At 42.9% G+C, this 14,877-nt stretch overlaps 1 protein-coding gene across 8 annotated transcripts in view; it reads right to left on the reverse strand.

Annotated features, from left to right (window-relative positions):
- Positions 1 to 14,877, reverse strand: part of TEAD1 (TEA domain transcription factor 1) — a 262,390-nt gene that overhangs the window by 189,640 nt on the left and 57,873 nt on the right. For 5 of the 8 annotated variants that reach the window (XM_024757056.1, XM_024757058.1, XM_024757055.1 and 2 more), the window contains exon 1: positions 5,436 to 5,497. The exons of the other annotated variants lie outside the window; for them this stretch is intronic. The gene's annotated coding sequence lies outside the window, so the exon portion shown is untranslated. Of the gene's footprint in view, positions 1 to 5,435; positions 5,498 to 14,877 lie in introns of those variants that run through there. 8 annotated transcript variants of the gene reach the window in all.

The following is a 14,877-nucleotide window of genomic DNA, read 5'->3' on the forward strand; positions in this document are numbered from 1 at the left end:
TTTGTGTGTTAGTGTATGTGTGTATTTGGGGGGATAAAGGATGAAGAACCGGCAATTTTACAAATTTGGAATCCAAATTGTTTAATCAAAAGCATTTTCAGGGCTTCCCTGGTGGCGCAGTGGTTGAGAATCTGCCTGCCAATGCAGGGGACACAGGTTCGAGCCCTGGTCTGGGAAGATCCCACATGCCGTGGAGCAACTAGGCCCGTGAGCCACAACTACTGAGCCTGCGCATCTGGAACCTGGGCTCCGCAACAAGAGAGGCCACAATAGGGAGAGGTCCGCGCACCGCGATGAAGAAGAGTGGCCCCCGCTTGCCACAACTAGAGAAAGCCGTCGCACAAAAACGAAGACCCAACACAGCCAAAAATAAATAAATAAACAAACCAATGAACCGACATTTTTTTAAAAAGCATTTTCAGTGTGGTGTGGTCCAAGACCAAAAGAGTCCTCTAGATAAATTCAAGTGTTACAATGTGGCTTATCCCTTAAGCGTTCCAAATTTATAAAGGCCTTTTAATGCACAAAAGGACAACGACCGTTTATACAGGTGTGCTTGTTTAAAGAGCCTAGAACCACAGGATTCACTCTGCTTGGTGCCAGTCACTCAGCTCTTCCAATAAATGCTCTCAGAGTTGGTCGTGGAGGGTTCCACGCATTTCCCTGGTCCCTCGCTGATAGCGCGGTCATCCTGAACCCAATGTGGGGACTAGACTGCTATGCTTACACAGTGACACATGTGTGCACATGGCCAACGTGCAAATGGCAATGTGAGCAAGTGTATCAACAAGCCAAAAATGTATGACACTGCTTGTTCACAAATGTCTACCCGTTCCCAGCGTCACTGATACAACTGAGTCCCCACCCCTCCAATGAGAAACATATCTGCCATTTAATGATGATACAGGGATAGAGCAGCTGCAAAACTGGTCTTACACTGAGAGGGATGCAAATTCAGGGGCCAATTAAAGCCTCACCCTCGCCCCCATCCCTGCCCTCCAAACGGAAAACCGGTCCTTGTTTTATACCCAGTGCAACTTCAGCAGGATAAAGAATCTTGGCAGGAAACTGGTTGAGGCAGAATAAGTATTGTTCCCCCTTAGACAATACACCAGTCATTCAAATTAACAAATATTACTTGAGCACCTACTGTGTGCAAAACACCAGCTCTAAGCAGTCCATAAGCGCATCAGGGCATGTGGTGGGGCAAGAACCCCAGGCAAAGAGAGGCATGGACAGAAAAGCTGAGGCACCCAACTCTGAAATCAGGCGAAACATCTGCTTCACTTCTGCAAGGCCCAAGGTGCTCCGAAGGAAAGCGGACTCTGGCCATGACACCCGCCACCGGACTCCTCCCTCCTCATCCCCAATGCTCCCCACAATAGCAAATGAGGCAGTCGTATCAAGCAAAAAAGGCAAAAGGCCATAGCTTGATTCAATCAATATTTCTACACCTCCCCAGCACGCGCACACACGCACAAAGGAGGAGTGAGTCTCTTTAGAAAAAAAAATAATAATAAAGGGGAGAGATATGTATTTCCTTCCAGGATCTCTTCCTCCTGCAGATTCTCCTAACCCTGGTAGAGGAACAAGGAACTCCTTTCTCTAATCAAAATGCATTTCCAATCACAATTACACCATTTCCAATTACACCTGTGAACTGCCGCTAAAGCCCTCCCCCTCTCAGACATTCACGGTGTTGATGCCTGCTCAGTCCAAACGACTAATGAGGACTTTACTTACAGGGCGAGACTTGAGAGGCTAAAAGGCCCAAAGACAAAGCAAACAAACCCAAGCCCTCACAGACACACAGACCTGGCATACCGGGCACTGACACCTTCCAAGTTACGTTTCTATATTAAGGATCTGTCTCTAAAATCACCCAAGAAAATCCAAAAAGGATTTTCCAGGCCCTGGGTGAGGGAACCCAATCCCTCAGGCTCCCTCTGAGGGATTCTGCTCCTCAGAGAACCTCGCTGAATCAGCACCCAAAGGAGGGCCATCATCTCAGGCTTCTCCCATCCCTTCCCATGCAACTCGTCACCAAAAATGTCCACTCGGCCCCTCATCTCTCAACTGCATCCCTTCCACTCCTCTCCACCCCCACTAACTTTGCTCCCGTCTCACAGGCAGGACCTCTTCACACCTCTCTGAGCTGGGCTGTCCCCTATGTCCTCAAACACCACCACTACCAACAACCTAGTTCTGCCAGGTTCCTGACCCTGGGAAGTACACAGATGGCTTCTCAAAAATACAGATCTCAGCCCTGATGCCAGAAGTACTGAATCAGAATCTCCAGCTCATATATTTTTAGTCAGCTTCTCCTGTGCTATTCTTCAGCCAGAGTTTTCCCAAAATGCAAATATGACTTTTATCCTATGCTCACTTTAAATCTTTCAGCAGAGGCCCACACCCTCCAGGACCTAACTGCATAACAGGGCACCCATGGCCTTGACCACCTGCCCCCAGCCTACTTCTCAGGCACCTGTGCAGTCCCCCACATTCCAGCCAGAGACCACTCCAAGGTGCCCAGACACAGCAGGCTGCCTACTTCACCCCCTCAGCCACCTGGGCCCCTCTGCTCAGCTGCTTCTCTCACCAGCAATTCCATCTAATGAATGTCTACTGGTCCTTTCAAGACCAAAGCCACCAACCTCTCCTCTGGGAAGCCTTGGCAGATTCCTGCACTAGGAGAAGTCACTTCCATGTCCTCATAGCACCTCAAGCAAACTTCCAACACCATACTTGGTACGCTTCACTGTAATTTCTCTTAAGATACTGTTTCCAGCTGATCGGTAAGTCCCTTGGCATTCCTATGTTTAACGTCTCTCACTATCAGATGAATTGTTGGAACTCCAAAAATGTTTGCTAAGTGCCTTCCTTTGTGGGCACCCCTACAATTCCAGGGAGGACACTGTGCATCTGGAGAGTCTATATGGCCAAACAGTTAAAAATATGTGTATATAAAGAGTACATAAGATTTTAGAACCCCAGAGGTTTTAATTTTGAGTTCTCCACTTGTTAGCTGTGTCTCAGGGTGTTGTGTGTGTGTGTGTGTGTGTGTGTGCATGCACGTGCAGGTACAAAGCAAAATGAGAATTAACATTACATACCTGTTGAAAGATTAAACGAGATGATCCATCTAAGTATAGATGTCTCAATCCTCGGCAACCATTATATACATTACTTAATCTGTATGTTTACAGATCAGTGGGTATATGTGCACACGTCTTAGAGCTGTGCCTGACACACTGCAGGTCCTCAAATAATTGCTGAATGAACATACACAACTATAATTAATACTTCTTATATATCTGTCATTCCTGCTATACTGCAGATTTCCAGAAGACAGGGGCTCTGTCCCATTCATTTCTGTACCTCGTCCCTACCTCAGCTTGATAAAATTGTTCGCTTTAGTTTAACATAAAATATTAATACAATCTTCGTGACTATTAAGAAACTCATCCTTGTCTAAGGAATCACAAAGACAGCCTCAGGCATACTCTAGACCAGACCCACAGAATGAAATGAAAAAAATGCAGTAGCTTAAAACCTTCCTCCAGTCTCCAAAACCCCTGACTAGCTGGCCTCTACTGGCCCCCCACCTCAAGGTAGGGCCTGTCGCCTGACAAGCCACAACCCGAGGGCTGAACTGGTGACACACACCCCTCCTCCCCAGTCTGTGGCATCCCCCAGCCCTGCTGCAGCAGCTGCTCCACCTGGAAGATCAGATCTGGAGCCTGCCTTTTCAGCTCACAGCAAGTTCACCCCCCAGGGACCTGGGGGCTGCAATTGCTGGCCAAAGTGTCAGGTTACCACAAAAATAACAGCGGGCCTACACCAGGCAGGCGTGCAGGCCAAGTGCAGGAGGGGAAAGGTGAGAAAGAGAAAACCAGGAGAAGAAAAGCAGACATTTGAGTCTGTGTCTAAGAGGAACTGGGTTTTACAAAATGTACTTTAAATTCATAAGTATACTCCTAACATCACCACTACAGCCCCTGCAATAACTCATTCATTTAGCGTCCAATCCAGAGTAGCTTATATATTATCCTTAAGTATGTTGAATGTGCTTTTAAAAACATTATTTTAAGGCAAGAGGGGGATGGGTTTGTTTGGGTTTTTTTTTAAGTTTGCTTATTTAATACTATTTATAAAAGTCAGATTTGGGTCAATGAAGATTTTAACAAGTATTCCCATTCAACAAATTCCTGATATTACTCAGCTTTAATTTTCTCAAAATTAAATCCAAACATGACAGAGCTAATTAGGCCTAGTGAAGGAGGGACAGACCTTCAAAACAGAAAAGGCCAATAAAAAGCATTTATGTATTTTTTTTTTCCCTAAAATAAAATTACAGTTCACTCCTGTGCTATCCTCTTGCAGGAACACTGCTGGCTTGATGTGGTCTGACCCAGCCTGGGTACTTCAAACAAAGTTAACTTCAATCACTACAGGGAGTTAGCAGGTTATTGAATCTCCATCCATTGTGCTTTCATCTTGGTTTACTCCACACACTATGCCTTTTTAATTGGCTTCTCGCAACTGTTTTATAAGAGAGTAGATAGGGACCCAGCTATTAGGAAAGATGCCCTTCTTCCAGCTGGGCAGGTAAACCCCAGACCAGGCAGTGAACCGGGTGGGTGAAGTTTCCCATTGTAATCTCTTACATGTGAGAGACGCTGTGAATGCTCTGGCAGGGGAAGACGGCTAACTCTAACAGGCACCTTAGATTCCCAGCCTGAAGGTGTTAAAAGAGAAAGAAGATTTAAAAAAAAAAAAAAATCCCAAAGTGGGGAGAAAAAGGATTCTCTGGTTGGTTGGTTGGTTGTTTTTAAGTTAATTTTGATGGAGAAAGGTTCCCCAATGTCATGTTATTTTGCAGTTATTGATTTATGTTTCATGTTAAAATATCAGGGTTACAAGCATTATATGGCACAGCATAATCTAAACAGGACTCTATCTATTGCAAATGTTTAAAAAAGGAGGTACTTAAAATGACAATCTTAGTGGCAGCCAACAGCAGCTAATAGACATGCAGACAGGCAGATTCTGTGTGTTTTATTTTTTAGCTTTTAAGAAATACTAGCTCTCTCCCAATCAAATCAGTAAAAACTTCAGAAAAGGAACGTACTACCAGCAGAGTTTGAGCTCTACAAATTTAGAAGAACACCAAATAAATAGTGAAATAAGAGGCAGTTTCATTCTGCTTTAAAAACAGTCAGAGTCTAGTTCCGGAAAGAGAGGACCTCATCCAGCTCGCTCCTGCTAGTGTGGTCAGAATTCACACAGCTCATGCAGGACACATCACACCGTGCAATTATCAACCAGCATTGATTGCCACTACTAAAAGATCTTTAATAGTCCTGATTTTTACCATAAAAGCTCTCATTATTATCCCAGCTCTCTTTGCTTGTTCAGCGTGCCTGGTCACTTACAGGAGGAGGAGGAAAACCCAGGGACTCGGCTCATCTTTCCCCAGCCGTGTCTTCCAGGGAGTGTTCGTTTCCCCGCAGCGCAATGCCACGCCACTGCACTGGCCGGCACACTGGGTTTAAAATTAGCTGAGACCTGGAGAGCCACGGGTAACCTTCTGACAAGGTTAGCCAGCAGAGCAGAGCACGGCTCAGCGAGGGACATTAATAAGAAGCCAAGGAGAGCCTTTCAACAAGCGCATTAGGGCCTCTTGGAACCCTTGCAGTCTGGAAGCCGGGGGAGCTGGGGCCCCCCGCATCGGGAGGCTGACCTAGGCTCTTATTTTTATCCCACCAAGTCAGCAGCTTCCTTTACAGGCGATAAACACAACCTCCAAAAGTGTTTCTCCAAGTTTATATTCAAAATACTCAGTCGCTGATTATACAAATAACTTGTTAAACTCTAAACTGGATTTAAGAAATAGAATATTTATGGAACGCTTCTAATTATAAAGTTAATACCCACAGATGACCCAAAAAGTGGAACATTCAGAAACATACATAGGAAAAATTAACTTTACCCACAGCCCTCCAAATAATAGTCAGTGCTAACAATGCATTTTGATGTATATCCTTGTACTAGTAACATTATTATTCCCTATAGTTTCGGGTTCTTTTATTGTCCACCTAACATTTTACATTCAGCATTTTCCTGAGTCCTGAAATATCCTTTGTACTCATGAATTTTAAGAGGTATAGTATTCCATGTCATGGATATACCATTATTTGACTATTTCCTCATGGCTGGACATTTAGATTTTGCCCAGCTTTTCACTGTATAGTAAACATCCTTGTAATGATTTCCTATGGACAAATTCCTAGAGTCCAGGGGCAGGAAAAACTTGAAGCCACTGGTGAAGATTGGGAACCCCATGAAGACAGGGACGGTGCCTGCCACGTGTAGTGTTTTCTAATTAAAGCAATGTGTCTCAGTGCTTTCCAAACAGAGAACCCTAAAGTCTAATGTGACACGTTCCGAGTGCCTACCAAGAGGTCAACAGGGCGAGCACCACAAAGGTCCCCTAAGCACTGAGATAAAGGAAGGCAAGCAAGGAATGGATCTAACACCTCTGAACACCTGTCAAAGGTGATTCAGATGCTGCTCCCACCCCCTCACGCTGCCAGCCCCCATCAGTACCTCACTTGTACAGCCACCCTGCTTGTTTCAAATACTGAAATACTTCCACACGAACTGGAAAGAGTCAGTGGCCCAAGCACACTGAATGCCTGTCCCCCTTAGCTCCCACCCCTCTTCCAGTGCCCCCAATCTTCTCAGTATACAACAAGTACATGTAAGTGCCTGGCACACCTGGGGGCCTCCAGTGTCTTCCATTGGTCCATGTCCACACTGTCTGTTAAAATACCTTAAACATCACCCCTCTCCGCACATAACCTATAACCCGGGATTTGCTTTTTAAATTTTGTTAATCCTCCCCTCCAACCAGCTCCTCAGAGACCACTGCTTAAAATCTTATTCACCAACGCATCAGCGCTGTCTCTGAAATTCATTAAATTCCCTAATATTTTATTTTTAAAATTGAAATGGACACTTAATGGGAAGAACTTCCCGAGACGCCGGCTGGGGTAGGGGGCAGTTCCCACCAAGTTATTCTCTACAGAGCACAGTGAGCTGGGTTAGACAAAGACAAACATCACAGTCCTAAGAGTCGTGGACCTAGTACGAACACCAGTGACACTGGTTCCCTGAGGGTAAAAGCTACCTGCTTAAATCACATGAGACTTTGAGGAGGTCTCAGATCGTCAATGACAGTCTCAGCAAGCTAAAGCAAGAATACTGAAATGCTGAAGTCTAGGAATAAGAAGAGTCGGTACGGCCTAACTTATGCCCCGACCACCCTGGTACTGGCTCACTCTATAATACCAAAGCAACATTTAGGGCTGGGCATATGACTATGCACTTGGAAGCATGACCTCTACCTTAGCCCTCCCTTTAGGGGGGGTTATTTTCGGTGGAAGAGAACAGGTACCTAATAAGTGGAAGAGAGTTTTGTTTCCTCTAAATGTTTTTGTCCATCCTCTACTGGGGTTGCCAGGGCAGGAACACCAGCCAGGAAAGGGAAGAAAGACAAACAAGGGGTCTGTAAAATCAGACTTTGAAAACCAAGAAGGGGTCAACCTGGATGCATTACAGCACTGTCCAGCCCAGCAGCTGGGATCATGGCCCAAGCTGGAATCAGCTCAAAGACAATGCCTATCTAACACCTCCATGATGGAAGAATATACTCAAAATTCCAAGTCACTGTGGGTGCTGCAGCTTCTTTGCCAATTCAGCAAAATTCTAATAAACGGATATAAAAAATAATTTTGATTCATAAAATCAGATGTAATGGCAAAAGTTTAAGGAAATGCCTTATAGTAGTAAGTGGAGATAATATTCACAACTAACATTTATTCAACACTACTGTGTGTGAGGAACAGGGATCTAGACTCGATTTTTATTATTTCTTCTAATCCTCATCACATCTATGTTAGGTAGAGATGTAATATTACAATATCGATTATTCAAATAATGAAGCAAATAAGGTTTAGAAACAGTAAGTCTTTTATCCACTGGTCAAACAGAAATTCAAACCCAGATCTATCTCACCTTGAGCCCAAGGTCTGTCTTTGTGAGACACTGACCCTCCCATCGCCGGAGGTAATCAAGGAACAGTTGAGGAGGGATGCTGTGCAGGGGACTAGAGTAGGCAGAAGAATGTCAGGGAAGGTCCATTCCAACCCCTGATCTATGACACATGAAAACAAATTGCCTAGTGTATGCTGGCTCTGTACCAGGTGTGTGTGTATGGGACATGAGGAGTAAGAGAGACCCTGTAAATGAAGTGAGCACACTGTTAGAGCTGAGATAATGGACAGCCGCTCTATTTTTCTGCTCCCAATAAAAAGCAGCTGAAAAGCAAGGCCAGTGGAGAGTCCAGACTCTTGGCCATCGTGACCCCAGCAGAGCTGGCACATGGCAAGCACTGGTGTCTCTTTCTCCCTCTCCAGAAATGCAGTGGCACGGATGAGAGCCTCGCTACTGCAGGGCTGGGAAAGAGTTGTGATCCCTGCACCTGAATTTCTTTTTCAACACAAAGCTTATATTTACAGTGAATTAATGATTCACATTTGCACTGGAAAAAACCATGAACACAACCAGAAAAGGAAGTGAATGAACAAGTCACACAGGAGAACAAGCATATAACAAAATATGCACCTTCACTAGGAGGGGGAAAGAATGGCAAATGCAAGCAAGTTTAAGGTGTTATTTTAAATCTCCTAATCAGCAAACCTTAAAAGACAATAAGAACATCTGTAGTGAACATGACACAGGAACTATGCTAGTGATGTTGGGGATGTGAAGATCCAAATGGCTATACTTACTAAGCGCCTCAAAAGGCTGAAATTCTTCAACCTAATAACCTTAACCCTAGAAATTTATCAAAAGGAGAAAAATCCCATGGTAGAAAAAAATTAGGAGCACAAATATCTACATTACAGAATCATCTATAATACCATGAATAGCAGAATGACTAAGAAAACTACAGTACATGAATGCAAAGGAAAACTGTGCATTCTTTTACAAGAAAAATTTTTAAAAATAGAACCACGAGGGAAAGTTTCTCAAAGAATATTCATTTTTAAAAGCAAAATACAGGGGAACTCCCTGGCAGTCCAGTGGTTAGGACTCCACGCTTCCACTGCAGGAGGCACGGGTTTGATCCCTGGTCAGGGAGAACTAAGATCCCGCATGCCACACAACGCAGCTAAAAAAGTAGATAGATTGGTAGATAGATAGATAGGCCCGAAGGCAGAGAAATACATAAATAAATAGCAAAATACAGAATTGTGTGTATATATATAAAACTATGTGTATATATATATATGTAATTACAACTCTAGTTTTATGCATATTTCTACAGAAATGAAGTGAAAATAAAAAGGAAAGGTACTCTGTTAGGAGGGTGACATTACACGTTTTTATTTTACACTTTTTTATGTTCCATTGTTTTTGTAATTTTTAAGAAATTATTCCGACTTTAAGAAAATTTAAGGAAACTCAGGTACAAATTGAGGTATTCAAGCATCTGAATACAAGAAAGCTTAGAGGTCAGACATTTGTGGATACTTGAATCCTCTTTTACCACTAGGATCCACCCAACCAATCTCCAAGGTCTAGCTGCAACCTTCAAATGCAAACACAATGCACAGATTATAGCCTACTTTAGGTAGACCGAAGGACTTAATGTTCCTCTAAACATTTCAGTAGCAATAACAGCTAATACCTACAGAGTGTATATTCTGTACCTGGCCCTATTCTAAGCACTTTATCTGTCAATGCATTTAACTCTCATAACAACACTATGAGAAAAGTACTATCATTATTCCCATTTAGAAACAAGGAAACTAAGATACCGAAAGAGAAAGTAAATTCCCACCTGGCTCATGGATCCTCAAAGCCAGGATCTGAACAGTCTGACTTCAGAGTCTAAACTGATAATTACCCAACTAGACTGTCTGTATAGCCAAGTCTCCCAGCCACCGCTCCGCTGGTCCTCTTTTCTGAAACATCTTTCCTCCCCTTAGCCATCTCTAAGGCTGCCACACAAAGGCCACCTCAAGTGCTACCTCTTCAGCAAAGCCTTCTCTGGCTCTCACGCAGATTTGCTGTGTTTCCTCTATCTCATGGAACTTTAAACACACAATTACCGTTTCACTGATACTGCTTAGTAATTTAATTGTTTGAGTCCTTCCTCCTCAGAGAATACAAGTTTGGGGTGGGGAGTAGATAGAGGTATTCTTTGTATCTCTAGTCACTAGCCCAATGTCTGGCAGGTAACATGTAATCAAGGAAGGAGGGAGGGAAGACGGATGGATGGGTGGCCGGACAAATGCATGAATGACTTCTCAGTAAAGGGACTAGAGACCTAATTCATGTGTTGGTGGGTGAATATTTCACACATGCTTGGGGTTAAAATAAAATGGGGCGTTGAAAAGTATGCATCCTCAAAAAGGAAGGAAAACCACTACAACAAGGATAAAGCTCGAGGACATTATGCTAAGTGAAATAAGTCCGTCACAAAAGGACAAATACGGTATGATTCATTGTATATGAGGTCCCTAGGATAATCACTCTCATTGAGACAGAAAGCAGAATGGTGGTTGCCAGGGGCTGAGGGGAGAAAGGAATGGGGAGTTATTGTTTCATGGGCACAGAGTTTGTTTTCCAAAATGAGAACAGTTCTGGAGATGGATAGTGATAATGGTAGCAAAATAATGTGACTGTACTTAAATGCCACTGAACTCTATACTTAAAAATGGTTAAAATAGTAAATTTACGTTCTGTACATTTTACCATAATTAAAATTATAGATAAATAGGTAGATAGATAATTAGACAGATAAAAACAGGACCACAAAGCAAAGAAGTCAGACCAAGTCAAAGTATACCTATAGTGCAATCCAAACATAGCCCTCAGTGCTGGAACACTCACCATTGCACATAGATGCTGCATGTATCGTTCCAAAACTCTTCCCCTCTCAGCAAGGATATTACTTCCTCCAGGGAGCCTTCTTGGATACCCAAGTCCAGTCTTGGGGGGCCTGCCACATGCTCCCATAGTACCAGGACCTTGTACCAGAGCCCGTCAACAGGTCTATCCAGCCAGTGTCAAGCTCTGTGAAGGCTGCACCCTTATCTTGCTTAGATGCGTCCACAGGACCTGACTCAACAAATATCACCTTTAATAAGTACTGAGTCAATTAATTAACTGCTGAGAAAAGGAGAGGCTAGACTACTGCTCTGTTTTTCAAAGCTTACACGCAGGGTTGTCTTAAGGAGTTGTTAACAAGGCAAGTTAATACATCGGCCTTCCATATCCCTCAGATATAGAACCCACTGATATGGAGGGCTGACTGGACTAAGCCATTTTACATAAGGGACTTGAGCATCCACAGATTCTGGTATCTATGTGGGCTCCTGGAACCAACTCCTGCAGATACCAAAGGACGACTGTAACTCACAGAAAACCCAAAGATTTTCTAACTTGAAACTGAAAAAAAAAAAACGGTGGGGGATCCAACCGCAGAAGATTGCCAGACAGGTTCCCACTGCCCCTCTACCTCCTCTATTAAACAGAGGGGATGTTCTTCGTGAACAGCTGATTTCCAGAATCTATACCCCTCCCCACCAAAGTTAGAGCTCCACGCCCACCTTCGGATACCCAGGCGGAGACCCAGGTGCCAGGCGCAGCACAGGGGCTTAAACACATCACCTCTTCAAATTCTCTTGAGGTCAAGGGAGCATTTTCCTCTTTGCAGGAACAAAAGTTTAAACTGCAGTTTGATCAATTTGTCAGGCACCTGTTCTTCGGGCTGAAATTAGAAAACATTCTTTAAAGGCTGGTAAATCTTTATCAATACTGAGGGGTCAGCTCAGAAGGCGGGGGCAGTAACTGCTGTTCTTTGCCTAGTCCATTCTTTAAGGCAGCTGGTACCTGTACTGAATTTCCTCTTGTACTTTTTTCTGCCATATAAATTACTTCATCACCCCTAAATCTGTTCTGCTGTATACACCTCCAAGTCTATACTCTTGGTGCATGTTTTGCATAGGAGAACAAATTTTTGGATTTGCTACTGGGCAAAGTGTGTTTCCTTTCCCCCTCGTCCTCCAATTACCAGGCAAACTATAAGAGTGATGCTGAGAGGCAAGTGAGGCTCATCCACACTGGAACCCCACCATGCACAGCATATAGGACCCAACTGAAGAGTACAAATGACTTCCAGCATGACTTGAGCTGACTTCAGGGCACATGCACACATTTGAGTTACAGCTCCAAACAGGTCATGCTGATATAACAAGGAAAGGTTATCAAGGTAAGAGATAGACCTGCCTGTGGGTTTCTGGAAACCCTCAATCAGTAAGCAAAGTCCTCACATGAACCTTACGTTTTGCTCTTACCCATTCACAAAAAAAATCATAGGTAAAGGATATTTGAGGATCTAAAACAGAGAAGCAGACACTCAGAGGACATTTTTATATGGAGCTCTTGATTACTACTTCTTTTTTTTTTTTTTGCTTAGTCTTCCATTTATTTAGTCAAACCATCCTTATTACAAAACATGTGAATTATGGAGACAGAGATGTATCAGCACACAATCTGACCCTTAACTTCTGCTGGGTAAGATAAGACAGAACAAGAGTATAACCTTTGGCAATTCTTTTTTTTTTCCAAGCCCAGGCATGGGTGGATTGTCCAACACTTAAATATTTTTAAAGTCCCCTAAAATATTATTGACCACATCATATATAATGTTCAATACAGTTGTTGGTGAAGATGAAAAGTGTGTCTATCTTTACTTAAAACCGAATGAACTTGTTTTTGGCCAACCCAATATATATACACACATGTTCTGACAGCATTTTTGCTTCTGAAGAAGCAGACTATTTCTCACAAAATAATAAAAAATGGTGTTTATAATTTTGTCCAACTGTTTCTAAAGGTTTTACAAAATCTTATAAGAAAATTATGGGTAAATTTTTAAAAGAAAATACATTCTCATGCATAACAACTCATTTAAAAGAGAAGCACCCTGCCAATGCAGAGGGCGCAGGTCCGATCCCTGGTCAGGGAACTGGGATCCCAGCAGGCCGCGTGGTGCAGCCAAAAGATTAAAAAACAAAAAAATAAAATAAAAGAGAAGCAAAAGCTTCATTTGGCTGTCTATCTCAAAGAAACATTTCCTGCTTCCCTCCCCACCCCACTTTACGTATGATATTACTTTGTGAATGGGTAAGAATAAAAAACCAAGGTTCCAGCTGGAGCCCATCACATTCCACATGACCATCAAATTTGATAAAAATTCTCTATTTAATTAATGTGTTCAAGCACCATTCAATAAGCTTTGAGGATTATACCTTCATCTGAAACTTAGAATACAGTGAATTTTCATAGTTTTTTTAGTTTTAAGAACAACGATTGATAAATTCTATCTTCAAAGGAAGAGAAGTGATCATGTCTGTCCCACTTTACAACTAGTTGAATTCAACAAAATATCTGAATCCTAAATACAAATAATATTTTCAATTCCATATTCCTTCTTTAAATTGAGTTCATTTTTATTTTAAGATACATTGCTTCCATGCAAACCTGTGCTTCCTGAAAAGTTTGTTCTAGGTAGGGCAGTGGCACCAAAACAAACAAACAAACAAAAAAGTCTAGGAAAAAAAAGTCTCTTTGGTCTTAATAGGCTGTAAACATGTTCACATATTCTGGTTTTGAACAGAAATAGTAAATGCGAGGAAGAAAAAGGATGCGGTTGGAATTTCAGGATATTATGTGTAGATTCAAAGAAATCTGAAAGAACTTTGCCAGAGTAAAGAAATACCATAATCATATTAACATTTTAAAGGAAATTTTGTTCACAATTCACACATACTGATGCAGTGGTTGAGGGACTGCCTTATCCCCTTCTCTAGATGTCTACATAAGGCATGGTCTACTATATGCTACTTCTGCAAGGCTGAGACACAGAAGTCGTAGGTTTCTGCATTGCTCAAAATTTAGATGGCTGTCAGAAAAAACATACATGCATTTGTTCAAGTAGCCTTCAACAGGCATGTGGCCAACTCTGGGCCAGGCACTATGCTGGAGAGATAAAGATGAGTAATAAACACGGGCCCCACCCTCAAAGATCTCACAGTTCAGTGAGAGGCTGATACATCAGCTGACACCCAGAACAGTGCATAGCACGTCGTAGGCACTCAAAAAATACAAAGCAGGTTAGGAGCCAGGGAGGGCAGGCAAAGATCGGCCTGAGGAGCTGGAGTTTAGCAGGGAGCCTGACTCTTAACTTGGAGGGCTGGGCTGGAATGCACACTCCACCACTCTGCCGCTGTACAAGGGCAATGCATTTCACATTGCCACGCCTCAGTGTCCTCATGTGCTCTCTCCTAGGGTAGTGATGAGCTAACATACGTGGAAATGTCTGGAATGGCAAATGTGTTAACCCCATCTCTGCCCAATGGCTACCCCAGGTCTGGGGCAGGGACCAGAGTGGCAGAGAACCACTATGGGAGGATAAGATTTTTTTTGCTACTTCTTCTTCCTCTCCCTTTTCTAATCCTTCCTGCAAAACCCCCCTTTCCCCAATGCTGACTGAGCAAGACTGAGAGTGAATGAACCAAAAAGGAACTGGGAGGAAGGGAGTGTGAAAGAGAATCCTGGCTAACAATAAAAAAAAGAGAAGATGGCCATCCTTTGGAAGGGAAACCATCAGTAGTTCTAAACCGGAAAAGGGAAAAATAAAAAAACAAAAACAAACAAAAAAACTCCTGAACCAGATACCTAAAACATTTCAACTTCTGCTGGTTAGACTACTTTTCTGGATAGCCTCGGATTCTTGCC

The sequence above is a fragment of the Neophocaena asiaeorientalis genome, unplaced genomic scaffold (assembly GCF_003031525.2).
Source record: "Neophocaena asiaeorientalis asiaeorientalis breed wild unplaced genomic scaffold, Neophocaena_asiaeorientalis_V1.1 scaffold504, whole genome shotgun sequence".
Classification (NCBI taxonomy): Eukaryota; Metazoa; Chordata; class Mammalia; order Artiodactyla; family Phocoenidae; genus Neophocaena; species Neophocaena asiaeorientalis.